Below are 14,407 nucleotides of genomic sequence, written 5' to 3'. Positions count from 1 at the left end.
AAGTTCTATTTGACAGGACTGGTCTGTATTATAACTGAACTGTGTTAGAAAGTTGTTCCATTATTTCTCCAATTAATTTTGAAGGACAAAAATCCTCGAGAACGTTAGTATTAAAAAGTTTGCTGTGCAGTGTCTTCACAGAAAACTCTGGTAATCCCTAAGTAATAAAGATTCAGGATGCGAGTCTCTCATTAACATTCAAATAACCCTCAGAAACAGTAGGCTGCTTAAGAGCCCCCTAGAATTGTATTAATAGCTTCAGGGGTGTCGGCAGCAACAGGGAGCTAACAATAAGCCCAGGAACTGTGGGCTTTAGTGTCCTGTGCTGATAGCCACATGTGTATGCTGCAGCTACCTGGGCTCAGCATCAAAGTGCATCTAACAGCCCTCAAGCTCCCAGAAAACAATTTGTGATTCTGAGATCATCCTTAACAATGTCTTTGGGAGGGGGCTCTTCCTATGTATCATGTCCCCGTGCTGAGCCCCAGGCCTGCTAGGGTGGTCTTCAGTTCCATGAGGAAATCTGCACATCTCGAGAAAGAGGATGGTAACGGGGCAAGGCGCGGGAGAAAAAGCCAGTGAGGGTGTAGAACAACAGTGTCCAATGGATAAATAACGTGAGCCACCAATATGAGCCACATAGGCAATTCTGTGTTTTCCAACAACCACATTTAAAAAAGAACAAATAATATGTGAATTACATCTCAAAACTGGGGGAAATTCATTCTAATATAGCAAATACATAGGTAAAATACAGTAAATAGGTAAAATTATTTTTACCAATATATTTGTTGGGAAGGAAGAATATTTAACCTAGCATATCCAAAATATTCTCATTTAAACATGAGATGAATATAAGAATTATAAATAAAATATTTTACATTCTTGGTTTTGTACTAAGTCTTTAGGCCCCTAGGTGTTTTACATTTGTAGCAGATCTCAATTTAAATAGTCACACAGGGTGAGTGGTTACCTTATTAGGCAGTGCAGGTACAGAGAATAGATGCCAAGGAGTAACAGCAGATGAAGGGATGCTTAATGTAGTGTGGGGCTGTCAGGGAAGGGGCTGGAAGGGATCTTGAGAGCCTGTAGGATTTTAAGAAATGAGAGAAATGGGTAGATGTGATCATGTGAACTATTGGGGAGGAAGCATTTCCTCTACCCTTCCAGGTCCTTCTGGCCGGACTAAGAATCAAATTGACATGAGACAGATTAATAGGAGAAAATCAAATTTAATAGTGTATGTAAGGGGAATCCATATGGAAATGGAAATTCCAAGGATAGTGAGGCAACATGAGGCTTATATGAGCTATAGAGAAGGGTGGGGGTCCACTGATACAAAGGGAAGGAAGACAAAATCAGGAAGGTGAGAGGAGATGTTTGGAAAACAAAGGTTACCCTATTGAGCCACCCAGGCGCCCCTCTATTTTTAATTTTTTGAGGAACCTGCATACTCTCTTCCACAGTGGCTGCACCAGTGTGCACTCGCACCAGCACTGCACAGGGTTCCCCTTTCTCCACATCCTCGCCAACACCTGTTGTTTCTTGTGTTGTTGATTTTAGCCATTCTGACAGGTGTGAGGTGATATATCGCTGTGGTGTTGATGTGCATTTCCCTGATGATGAGTGATGTTGAGCATCTTTTCATGTGTCTGTTGACCATCTGGATGTCTTCTTTGGAGAAATGTCTGTTCATATCTTCTGCCTATTTTTTAATTGGATTTTTGGGGGTTTAGGTGTTCAGTTGCATAAGTTCTTTATATATTTTGGGTACTAACCCTTTATCATATATGTCATTTGCAAATATCTTCTCCCATTCCGTAGGTAGGTTGCCTTTTAGTTTTGTGATCATTTCCTTTGCTGTTCGGAAGCTTTTATTTTTTACTTTTTTTTAAGATTTTAATTTTTTTATTTATTTGACACAGAGAGAGATAGCAAGAGGGGGAACACAAGCAGGGGGAGTGGGAGAGGGAGAAGCAGGCTTCCCGCTGAGCAGGGAGCCCAATGCGGGGCTTGATCCCAGGACTCTGGGATCATGACCTGAGCAGAAGGCAGATGCTTAACGACTCAGCCACCCAGGCGCCCCTCAGAAGCTTTTTATTTTGATGTAGTCCCAATAGTTTATTTTTGCTTTTATTTCCCTTGCCTCAGGAGACACATCTAGAAAAATATTGCTTCAGCTGGGATGTCAGAGAAATTAGTCTGTGCTCTCTAATAGGATTTTTATGATTTCAGGTCTCACATTTAGATCCTTAATCCATTTTGAGTTTATTTTTGTGTATGGTGTAAGAAAATGGTCCAGTTTCATTCTTTTGCATGTAGCTGTCCAGTTTTCCCAACACCATTTGTTGAAGAGACTCTTTTCTCCATTGCATATTCTTTCTAGCTTTGTCGAAGATTAATTGACCATATAATCGTGGGTTTATTTCTGGGTTTTCTATTCTGTTCCATTGACCTATGTGTCTATTTTTGTGCCAGTACCATACTGTTTTGCTTATTACAGCTTTGTATTATATCTTGAAACCTGGGATTGTGATACCTCCAGCTTCGTTCTTCTTTTTTGGGATTACTTTGGCTATTTCAGGTCTTTTGGGGTTCCATGCTAATTTTAGGATTATTTGTTTTAGTTCTGTGAAAAATATTGGTATTTTGATAGGGATTACATTAAATGTGAAAATTGCTTTGGGTAGTATAGACATTTTAAGAATATTTGTTCTTCCTGCTAGAACTTTTCATAAGGAATTTCTAGATTGAACTTTTAACAGCCTCAAGGCCAGGAACCAAGCCAAAACTTGCACCAGACACCTGCCAGACTTTGTCTGCAATACCTATAGATTTGGGTGAATTCTCCTCTTCTTGAGCTTCTCCATATATCCTGAAGTTCCCATACCTGCTAGGAAGTAACCTAATTTATCACCTGGTATGGCTACTGGGAATTCTGTAAGCAAGGTAATAGGCTGATATTTCCAGAGGGTTTTATTGGTTCCATAAAGTCATTCTTAGTTTCTTAAAGCTGTCTGGTCATATCTGAATCTATCCAGGTCTCAAATATGACATTCTAGTCAAAGCCTTGGTAATATAGCCAATGCCTCCAACTGTGTCCTATTACAAGGAGAACAGATTCTTATTGAACTTACGAGAATAAATATACTGCCATAAAAATATGAGAATTCTCACTGAGTTTCTGAATTCTGGAGGGTTCAGAGAGGGAGACAAGATAAATGTTTCAATACTGCTTATAATGGTATAATTATAAGTTAGCTTAAGAGAAAAGATTTCCTTAATCTTGAAAAACAAACCATTTTAAAAAGTTGGAAATGTTTTAAAAGTCACAAAAATTATAATCCTCATCCTCAGTTCATTTAGTCCCATGTTTTTGTTTTCCTTGAATCTAGTATTTCCACTAGTTGTAGAAAATCTTACCTAGTTCAGTTTTACGATCTTAAGGTTATCGGAAACTTGTCCTCAAGAGTTTTTTTCTGTGAGTTTCACTGAAGATGAAATACACTGCAATGGCATCAGTGTAAAACAGTGACTGTAAATGACAATAGTTAAAAATGGCCATGGTTATGGGGCGCCTGGGTGGCTCAGTCAGTTAAGCTTCTGCCTTCGGCTCAGGTCGTGATCCCAGGGTCCTGGGATTGAATCCTGCATCGGGCTCTCTGCTCAGTGGGGAGCCTGCTTCTCCCTTTCCCTCTGCCTGCCGCTCTGCCTACTTGTGCTCTTTCTGTCAAATAAATAAATAAAATCTTAAAAAAAAAAAAAAGGCCATGGTTAAAGATTTGATTAGAGTTCATTATGATGCAGGTGGCAAGGAAGTGTGATTATTTCTTTGACACACAACACTTCAAGATAATAACATACCAGAACATCAGATTTCTAGGGGTTGTATGCAGTTTTTAGAACACTTATTTTAATTACACATCTACACAAATATAATCTAATAGGGTTTAATATCACTTATTTGACAAGGCTTCTCATTTAATTTAATATACCAAATAAGTCTAATAGGTTTAATTTCTCAAAAAATCTTTGAAATGTTCCAGGAGCTCTCTGGAACATCTCAGTTAGATTGTAGTCAAAAGATTTCATTTTAGAATTTGATTTTGGGAAGTATGTCAAAAACTATCAAAAGGTTTGAACATTTTATTAAATAGGATCTCTGATCATTAAGAAATAGTATTTAATTATCCATGTAATCAACTCAGCAATAAGATATCAAAGGCAAATACAGAAGGTTCCATAGCTGTAATCAAATTTAGCTTTTTAAAAATATTAAGATTCAGAGGTTTTTTTTAAAAGTAAATCAAAGACCTGATAAACATAGGAAATTATTTTGGCAAACCACAGAATCCTTGTTTTCTAGGCACTAACTTTTTTTTAAAAGATTTTATTTATTTATTTGACAGAGAGAGACACAGCGAGAGAGGGAACACAAGCAGGGGGAGTGGGAGAGGGAGAAGCAGGCTTCCCGCGGAGCTGGGAGCCCGTTGTGGGGCTGGATCCCAGGACCCTGGGATCATGACCTGAGGCGAAGGCAGACGCTTAACGATTGAGCCACCCAGGTGTCCCTAGGCAGTTAACTTTAAAGATAAAAACATTTACAATGTCTTATTAAGAGCAGATCAATAGTTTAAGGAAACTTTGGGTTTTTTAACAAAGGGAAAACAATTTTAACTTGGCATTAGTGTATTTTTGACATTAAAACCCATTTACTTACTTAAATTTATTCTAATCTTAGCTAGTACTGACCACACACAAAATTCCCTTCTGAAGATTCCCTTTTCATAAACCTGCAACTTTCTTGTTTACATTCAGAGTTGGCCCTAAGTTTTCCTTCTTTAAATAATCAGTCTCACTTTAGGAAAAAATTACTTTCTTTTCCCTCAACAGAAATGTATTCTGATTCCTCGTATTTTTTTCCCCAAAACACAGATCTTACTTTTCTTGCATACAGAGTTGTTTTTCTTATTATTTCTAGTAGCCTTAACTGCATTTATTAGAATTCTTAACTCTTAGGAGCCTTAGCTTTTGGTGAAAACTAAGTACTAAGCAACTATAAATTTTTGTTATACAGTATTCTTTAGATTAGTAAATTTATGAATACATTTCATAATTTCTAGGAATATGCATTTTTTCATAGTACAATTTCTTAAAGAAATCACATGGCAAATTTACTAATAGAACCATATTATTTTTAGTTTCTTTGCAATAAGACAAAAGTAGACCTACGTTTATTATTTTATTATTTTATCTTATTTGGAAATTATGCAGATACTCAACAAATTCAACTCATCATCTGACTCAGGAAAATTCCAAAATTGCATGGGACGCCTGGGTGGCTCAGTCGGTTGAGTGTCTGCCTTTGGCTCGGGTCATGATCCCAGGGTCCTGGGATCGAGCCCCGCATCGGGCTTCCTGCTCCGCGGGGAGCCTGCTTCTCCCTCTGCCTCTGCCTCTCTCTGTCTCTCATGAATAAATAAATAAAATCTTTAAATAAAAAAAAAAATTCCAAAATTGCAGGTTGCCAAACATTTTGGAAGCCACCTAAAAGTTCACCTATAAACCTTTTAGTCTTACTTACATCTATTTAATCTACTTGTTCTTGACAATTATGTTCAGATACCTACAAAACTTCATGAGGCATTAGACAAAGTTAACCATTATTCTAATATTTTTGACACATTTGCAACAGAGACAAGAAGAATCCATTTGACCTTCATTAAACACAGATCAAAGTTTGACATCTAATGCATAACTCTAAAGACAATTTTATTTCAAGTAAACCAACAACCTTAAGTTAGCTTTAGTACTGAATATTTTTCCAGATCACATAAACCTGGAAAAAGATTTGGGTTTCTGTCTTTCAGAGTTTTGGAATACTCAATTCTTATAGGCACTTGCCTTCAAACCAACTAAATAGAGCTCTTTTACAAGTGAATTTTAGCAATACCATCCAGAGATAGAGAAAATATCCAAAATTTATAACATATATAGACACTCATACACAGACAAGATGCAAACAGTCGGGGTGCCTGGGTGGCTCAGTCATTAAGCGTCTGCCTTCGGCTCAGGTCTGATCCCAGGATCCTGGGATCGAGCCCCGCATCGGGCTCCCTGCTCAGTGGGAGGCCTGCTTCTCCCTCTCCCACTCCCCCTGCTTGTTTTCCCTCTCTCACTGTGTCTCTCTCTGTCAAGAAAATAAATAAAATCTTAAAAAAAAAATAAAAAATAAAAAAAGATGCAAACAGTCTTCTAGCTTTTGTCTTACTAAGATCTGTGGAAAGGACATTAAAGGCCCAATTTCCAAATACCTTTCCCCACCTTTTTTGTTTTGGGGAAAAACTTTCTCTAACGTTCCCCCTAATTGTTTTTATTTCAAAGAATGGCTTTTAGGTCCTAAAGAAGTTGGGAGTAGGAAATTTACATCACAAAGGAAGAGAAAGTATCCACATTTTCTTCAAAATGGAGATTTGGTGCATATCTGTCTATTATGAGAGGTGTTGGAGTTGGGGCACAAAAGCCATTCTAGAAATTTGTATTTTTAAAAACCTTTTTCCCTTTTGTTTTTCAGTCTAAGGCAATTATGGGCTGTATTTACATTTTAAAGACATAAGATTTATAATTTCAGGGGACAGAAGGAATGCAAAAAAAAATTTTTTTTTCCCCAGATTTTCAGGGTAATTGTGATTTAAAATTTACCCTTCTGGGGCACCTGGGTGGCTCAGTCAGTTAAGCATCTGCCTTCGGCTCAGGTCATGATCCCAGGGTCCTGGGATCAAACCCTGTGTCAGGCTCCCTGCTCAGTGGGGAGTCTGCTTCTCCCTCTCCCTCTGACTGCTGCTCCCCCTGCTTGTGCTCTCTCTCTATCTCTGTTAAACAAATAAATAAAATTTTTAAAAAAGAATTTACTTTTCTTTTAAAGTACAGGACAGTTGTTTTAATATCGTGATCTTTCATAATATCCACAAACATTTTGAGAGGAGTAAGTGAGGTTTGAGAATTGGTAAAGATGGGTGGGCTTTGACTGGTTTCTGGAGTTGCATTTCTGGGTTTGTAGAGATTTGTAAGACAAAGAATTGTTTTTAATTCCTCAAAGAACTAGATTATAGTCTGAATATCAAAGGACTGACCTGTCTTTTTAACTAAATTTGCTTCTTTATATTAGGGAGGTTTTTAACTAAAATGGGAATCAAAAGATTTTTATCTTTGTAAAGTCTGTATAAAACATTTTAACATTATAACCTTTAACAAAGCATTTTAACCCTTCTTTCTGGGTTCATAATTCAGCGTGGGCTTCTATTAATTCCTGAATAATGGCCTTTTGCAGATCATTTGTAAGAGGGCCTAAGAGAAATTTTTAGTCCTGTTTCCCCTGAAGAGGATTTGTGAATAGTCATTCTTTTTAATCTCTAAATTTAGTAGGACCTTTTCAAAGTGGAGGTAAAAGGGCTTTATAATTTAAAATATCTTGCTGCCATCTAGGAGACATGAATTCTTTTATAGTAGGGGGTCTAGGATACACCTGCAAAGGAGGTTGCATTGGAATGCCTGAAGCTGGCAGGCCTAGTTATCAATCCTTGGAAGGTAGGAGCACTGCAAGCCTTATTGCCAGTCTCAAGTGCTTTTGTTAAATTCATTTCCTGGCTTCCAGCATTTACCCAAAGACCTGTATACTTTGAACCTAGAGATTAGGCCTGAGTGCTACCTATAAATCTTAACATAGAAAGGAAATTCTTAAATCTAATTTCTGTGATTTTATCTTGTCAAGGGAGTCCCTAAGACTAGCTGTTATACTAATAAGACAAGTGAGAGCTCTGTATAAAGAAAATTTTTCTTTTAAATACAGCCAATTTAGAGGTTCCATTGTCTGGCCATTGATGAGTAGGATCTATTAATAGCAACTCAAACCAATAAGCCTTAATGGCGTAACCGAAGATGTATGCAAGATGCATCCAAGGAGGGCATAGGTGACCTGTCCCTGTGATCCAGAAGTTTACTCCCAAAATTAGTCTAAGAAAGCAAAGACCTGGGGTGCCTGAGTGGCTCAGTTGGTTAGGTGTCTGACTCCTGATTTTGGCTCAGGTCATGATCTCAGGGTCATGGGATCGAGCCCCGCGTGGGGCTCTGCACTCAGTATAGAATCTGCTTGTCGCTCTCCCTCTGCTCCTTCCCTCACTCTCTCTCTAAAATAAATAAAGTCTTAAAAAAAGAAGGAAAGCAAAGGCCTTTGTTGCACAGGCAGAAAATATGGTGTGGTGAGAACGGGGTCTCCAGTCTCCCACAAAATTGTAAGATGTCTTCAGTCACATACCCACTAATCTATGACACTGGATAGATGGTACTGGAATGGGACTTTCCAGCACTAACAGGCAACAAGGATTGGGATGACAGAGGTTCCTATGGGCTGGAACCTCTCATGTCCAACACCCTGGAGAGCTGACACAGCTGGACAGAGAGAGAGAGTGTCTGAGTTCGATCCCCAGTCTGTTTAACTGGCCGCCAAGGTGCACACTGGCAAGTGCACCCTCTGGATGGTGGAGACCAAAGAGAATGTTCTCATTGGTCACAAAGCCAAGCTCTTAGGACATAGAACAAAAGAAAGGAAAAATATTCTCATGCTAACAGTCTTGGCTAAGCCTTGGGTCTCTTAAGAGACACACTAATACCTAAGAAGGATGTGCCACAGGGTTGGGGACTGGGTTGTTTTACAGTATACTTTGTTACACGGTTTTCTTGAGGTTGGCAGGTGACCTAGTGTCAATCTAACCCATTCTGTGACCAACTTATCCTGTCATGGGAGTCTTCTTGAGGTGGTAAGTGCTTTAATAGCTTTTAAGTGCTCAGCCTGTGCCCACCAGTTTTGTGGCTTTGGCTTCCAAAATGTCCCTTAACAACAGCCTTTACCTCAAGTGTGCCTCAAATGATACAGACAAAAGAAAACAAAGACCATCTCTGGGAGGAAATGGATCAGTAACCAGAGTATTCTATCAAATTTAACCAGAGTCACTAGGCCGAAAGACAAATATTTTCCACAAATACTTTCTCCTGCTAATCTAAATTTAGAGAGAAAAAGGACTGTCACCATTCTCACTCCATCGGACTCTGCAGATAGAGATTCTGGGAGGCTGACATGGTAAGAAATCTCACCTTCTGCCAGCTGAATGTCAGATGTCCCAAGCTCTCAGCTGTGGCAGCGTTGGGGCACGTGATGTCCAGTGAGTTAAAGTATCCTGCAGACTACGCCAACTGTTGGGGAGGAAGAAGTTCTTCTACCCTTCAAGGTCCTAGCCGGACTAAGAATCAAATTGACATGAGACAGATTAACAAGAGAACATCAAATTTAATAGCATATGTAAGGGGAATCCACACAGACATGGAAATTCCAAAGACAAGGAGGCAACCTGAGGCTTATTTGAACTAAAGAGAGGGGTAGAGGCCTGAGGACACAAAGGGGAGAAAGACCATTAGCAAGAAGGTGAAAGGAAGTGTTTGGAAAACAGAGGTTGTCTTTTTATGCAGATGAGTTCCCTAGGTAAAGAGGAATCTCTGTTAATAGCTCCCTTCCTGGTAAAGCAGGCTGTTGAAGGGGAGGTAAAGAACTTTTCCTGAATCTCCTGGGTTTGGATTGCTTTTAACTCAAAATAATGTTCATGCCAAAGTAGGCCATCTTGGGGTGGCCTGCCCTTGGCTCCTACGGAACAAAGGAAGTTTTCTGACCTAAACCTTCTTGCCTGGTTGAAGAGACTGTGGGTGTGAGGTAAGGGTAGAGAGCCTTGGTATCAACTTGTTTGGTTTTCTCTATCAGTAAAATAAGCATTGAGTGCCTTCTTTTTGCCTGGCACCAGGTTCAGCCTAGAGGTTGTAGAAGTTTAGGACACCGGCCCTAAGACAGGCCTTGACACAGGCCCCGTGAGCAGATAAAGCAAATGCACACTGAAGGAGCAATGGTTGGGTGTGAAAAGGGCAAGAGTGAACATGATGTGAGTTCAAAAGAAAGAGAGGTCAGAGCAGTGGGAGAAAATGTCAAAACCAAAGTTTGGGAAGATGGAGTAGAGGGGAATGAGAGAACAGGAAAAGAAACCAAGGAGTATGGTAGGAAGTCCAGGGTGTAGGGGCCTGAACTGGGCTGCTGGTCATGGGCAAGGCAAGGAAGAGATAAACCTGAAAGATCCTTAAAGAAAAAGTAATGCGGTGGTCAGTAGGATAAGAGGAATAAAGATAAAACAGGACAGGAACCTTCCCAGGGATGCTCTTTATCTTATACATTCAGTGCACAAGCAGTGATTGAAAGCCAGCTCACTTGTAGATTGCAGAGCAGTGGGGGAGGCAGATAATTATGTGTATATGTATAGGGGAGAACACATAATTTTCCCTCTACCCTTCTGAGTTCTTGGCTGAGACCACCCATAATAAAGGACAGATTAACAAGAGAAAAACAAATACAAGTTTAGTAACATGTACACCTCCTGTATACATGGGAGAGACCTAAGAAAGCTGAGAAACTCCCCAAGATGGCCCAAGCCATCACCTTAAATACCATCTTCAGCTAAAGACAAGAGATGTTGGTGGGGGGGCAGTTATGGGAGGTTACCAAGCAAAGCACAGTAAACAAGGGCATGGTTGTAATGTAGATTTAAGTCCAGCCTCCTCCTATGAGAGCTTCTGGTGACTTAGAGTCATCCTCTTCCTAGTACAGAGAGGGAGACACCCGTACATATGGAGATTTCCCTTATAAATATAAATTTCCCTGACAAAAAGGGTAACTTCTACTCAGTTTTCAGAGCTTCTCCCATGTCTGCTATTTCCAAAATAATTGGCTCAAAATAATCCTTATGCCAAAGAGACATATGGGATGGTATATTATGCTACCCTTCACCACCCCAAAATATGCCTCTTTGGCATAAGGATTATTTTGAGCCGATTATTTTGAGAAACTGCAGACACAGGAGAAGCTCTGAAAGCAGAGTAAATGTTATCCTTTTGTCAGGGAAATTTACATTAAGAAGGGGGGCTGTACCAGGAAGAGAGCTATTACCACAGACAGATTTTTCATTAGACTTACCTGCTTGGGAAGGCAAACTTGGCTCTCCATACATTTCCTCTTCTCACCTTCCCGTGAATTGCCTTCCTCCACTTTGAAGCCTCAGAGCCCTGTCCCATTCCTTAGCTCCAGTTGTATTTAAGCCTCAATCACCTGGCTGCCTTTTGAGTCTCATATCTTTGTGGGTCTCTGGTCAGGAAGTAGGTAATTAAAAAAATTTTTTTCTTCTATTAATCTGTCTTTTTATTACAGTGGCAGGGGAGGTCTCACCTAAGGACCTAGAACTGTAGAGGGAAAAATTATTTGTCCTTTCCTACAGTGGCATATTCTGCTACCCTTCATATGAATATAATAATAACCATACCAGTGTAATAAATCTTTCAAAAGAAAAAGATCAGAGTGTTATGATTAAAAAATAATAAGAAGAGGGGATCATATTATAAGAGAGTAGCCAGAGAACATTTTACTGAGAAGGTGGCAATTAAGCCCAAGACTTATAGATAAGGGGGAAGTTGAATGAGGGGAAATTGTGTACCTCTGCTCACTGAAACCATGGTTGATAAAATCACTGTTTCTGTTTATTTCATTTTCCCCTGAAAATGAAAGCACTGTTAGTCAGAACACTTAATCCTCTTCCTATTTTGAGGGAAAGTATGAGCAACTACCAAGATATCATTTCAATCTGTATTTTGTTAACATGGAGGAAGAGGATGGGAGGACAGAACAAAAATGTGAATTATCCTTATCAGAACAAACCCTTGGCAAAAGTTGTCTTCACTAAGGCAACAGTCACCACGGGCCCCTGGTTGGGGGGATGGTTTGGGCTAAAGGAGGAAGTGGTGGGGGAAAGGAAACCTTCTAGAAGCTGAACTTGTGAATCAAAAGGCATAAATTGATAGGAGCGTTAAGGTCATAAAAGAGCAGTGAAGGAATAGGCCTGCTTTTCTTGGGCTAGTGTTTGCATGGGTGAGAGTAGATTCTGGGCATTTCCTGAATGGAGTGTGGGGGACGAGTCAAGGTGAAAGGAGGGATCGTCTTGGGGATCTGCTTGTTAGTTTCCTTCTTGCCTAGTCCTTACAGGAGACCCTCATGAATTGGTTTTGAAGAGTGTGAATTCTCAAACCTTCAGCCATAGTCTGAGTATCTTAGAGGGGAAGGAGTTGCAAGGTCTCTTTGTGCCAGGCATCCTTACAACCGAATCAGGGCTGTTTGCCTGTGTTAGAAGGTGGGAGAAGGATAGTAAAGTTTCCCCCAAACTGAGAAGGCACTTTGAGACCGGAAAACAGAGCAGGCCACTCCGTACAGTTTACACCAAATTGTATTCAGGGTAACTTACTGCGGGGTATCAGGCAGGTGACGGACGATCCAGACGAGACACAGCTATTCTTTGCAAAGTCTGGACCTTGGTCCACAGATTTTATAGAGTGAGGGGACTCTCAGGGGGCACTGTAGTGAGGTCAGAGGGTTCACATGCATTTCACAGGGTTTGCATGCACCTAATTGACAGCCAACATTTAACAGACCTTGTGGCACCATATGTGCGTCAGGAAGGGGAGAGAGACTGTGTTATCTCTAATAGATTCGTGGGAGGCCAAAGCAAACCTCTCCACATTCTGGCCTTGGCTGGCATTTCTAAGGTACGAATATTAATCTCTAAGGGGCCCATAACACATAGACCTAAGACAGGTCAGCGAGCAAGATGGTGGGCCAAAGATGGAGTCGGTATTGTCAGCACTCCTACAAGTTGCTTTCTAATTTGCATTCTAATTAGATTATTATATTAAAATATTGTACCAGGCAAATGCATTTTCTGTTTTAGGTTTCTGAAACAAAATTCTTGTTCTCAAACGAGCAGTTCTTTTTATAGTACGAAAATCAATAAAAACATTGGGTTTGGATCTCTCCAGAGATAAGATGGTACTGTTTTATAGAAAGAAATAGTTAAAAAAAGAAAATACCCTGAGTTTGCAGAGACCATGGTTTCTCAACTTACTGACATTTGGGGTCATACAATTCTGTGCATGTTTAGCTGCATGTCTGGCCTCTATCCACTAGATGTCAGTAGCACTCTCATCCAGTTGTGACAACCAAAAATGTCTCTAGACATTGCCAAGCGTCTTCTAGGGGCAGCATCCCTCCTTCTGTTGAGAACAACTGGTCTACTCTCAGGAGAGCCCTCTGTCTCATTTTTCCCCCCCCCCCCAAAGAAAAAAACCCATACGGCTAGGATTTCGATTTTATAGATTTTACCAGCTACCCAAGCAAAACAAATGTCTCCTTTGTAAAGGTCAACCGGAGGCAAGTTTCTGGGCCTTTTTTTAAATGAAAAAAGGTGTCTCTGTGAACCTGCCATACAGAGTGGGTTGACTGAATAGCAGCTACCTTATCACTTTCTCAGATCCTTACTCTCATTCTTCGTAGTGGGGTGAGGCTCAGAGGGTCATTGGTAATGATTTATCTCAATTCATGTTTCTTCTACTTTCCCTATTGCTCTTGGTTCTACCCATCTGGGGCGCTTCTAAGGGGCAGAGAACTGGAGCACCCCCGATTATGCATGACGTCCTATCCATCATGCATGGATGTCTCAGCAGCTCTCTGTGTTACAGGAAGTCCACTGTGATTTATCAGAGACTTCCCATGAACAACACCTGGTGCTTGATTCTTTGTAGAAAAATCATGATCAGTGATGTGTGGCGTCTGTGTGGGACGATTGGTGCAATACACCTGAACGCTTGAATCTGTAGTGGAGTCGGAGTGCTCCTTGTCAGTTGCAGACCCAACAGGAAGAAATAAACTTTGCATGTGGATACTCCTTTAGCTACTCCTTTACTGTGGCAGCAGGAGGAAGGAAGATTTCCCTTCTCCCCCAGCAAGAGCCCAGCCAGTGAAACAGTTACAGCTCAGGCAATGAGAAGCCACTGCACTTCCAGCTCCCAGGTTGCTCCAGTGGACTTTTTGTTTCTAAAAGCCTTCCCAGCTTCCTCCTTTCCTCTGTAAAAGAGCATTCCTCTTTGTTCTCTGGACTTGTGTATGGTTTTGCTATAGCTTGCTTGTCCCAGATTGTAATTCTCTGCTATTCCCCTCCCCACCAAAACCCCATTTTTTGCTGGTGAAATGACTGGCAGTGTTATTCTTAAGGTTAGCATAGCTCAAAGTAGGAAGAAATAACTCCTTTGGGGGCGCCTGGGTGGCTCAGTCGTTAAGCGTCTGCCTTCGGCTCAGGTCATGATCCCAGGGTCCTGGGATCGAGCCCCGCATCGGCTCCCTGCTTCGTGGGAAGCCTGCTTCTCCCTCTCCCAGTCCCCCTGCTTGTGTTCCTGCTCTCGCTCGCTCGCTCGCTCTCTCTCTCTCTCTCTGTCAAAT

At 40.7% G+C, this 14,407-nt stretch overlaps 1 protein-coding gene across 1 annotated transcript in view; it reads left to right on the top strand.

Annotated features, from left to right (window-relative positions):
* The window catches only part of CA5B (carbonic anhydrase 5B), a 48,768-nt gene that overhangs the window by 14,748 nt on the left and 19,613 nt on the right, over window positions 1–14,407 (top strand). The gene's annotated exons all lie outside the window — the stretch shown is intronic.

This window comes from Neomonachus schauinslandi, chromosome X (genome assembly GCF_002201575.2).
Source record: "Neomonachus schauinslandi chromosome X, ASM220157v2, whole genome shotgun sequence".
NCBI lineage: Eukaryota > Metazoa > Chordata > Mammalia > Carnivora > Phocidae > Neomonachus > Neomonachus schauinslandi.
The sequence above is the reverse complement of the archived record's forward strand: the minus strand, read 5'-3'. Positions and strand labels throughout refer to the sequence as shown.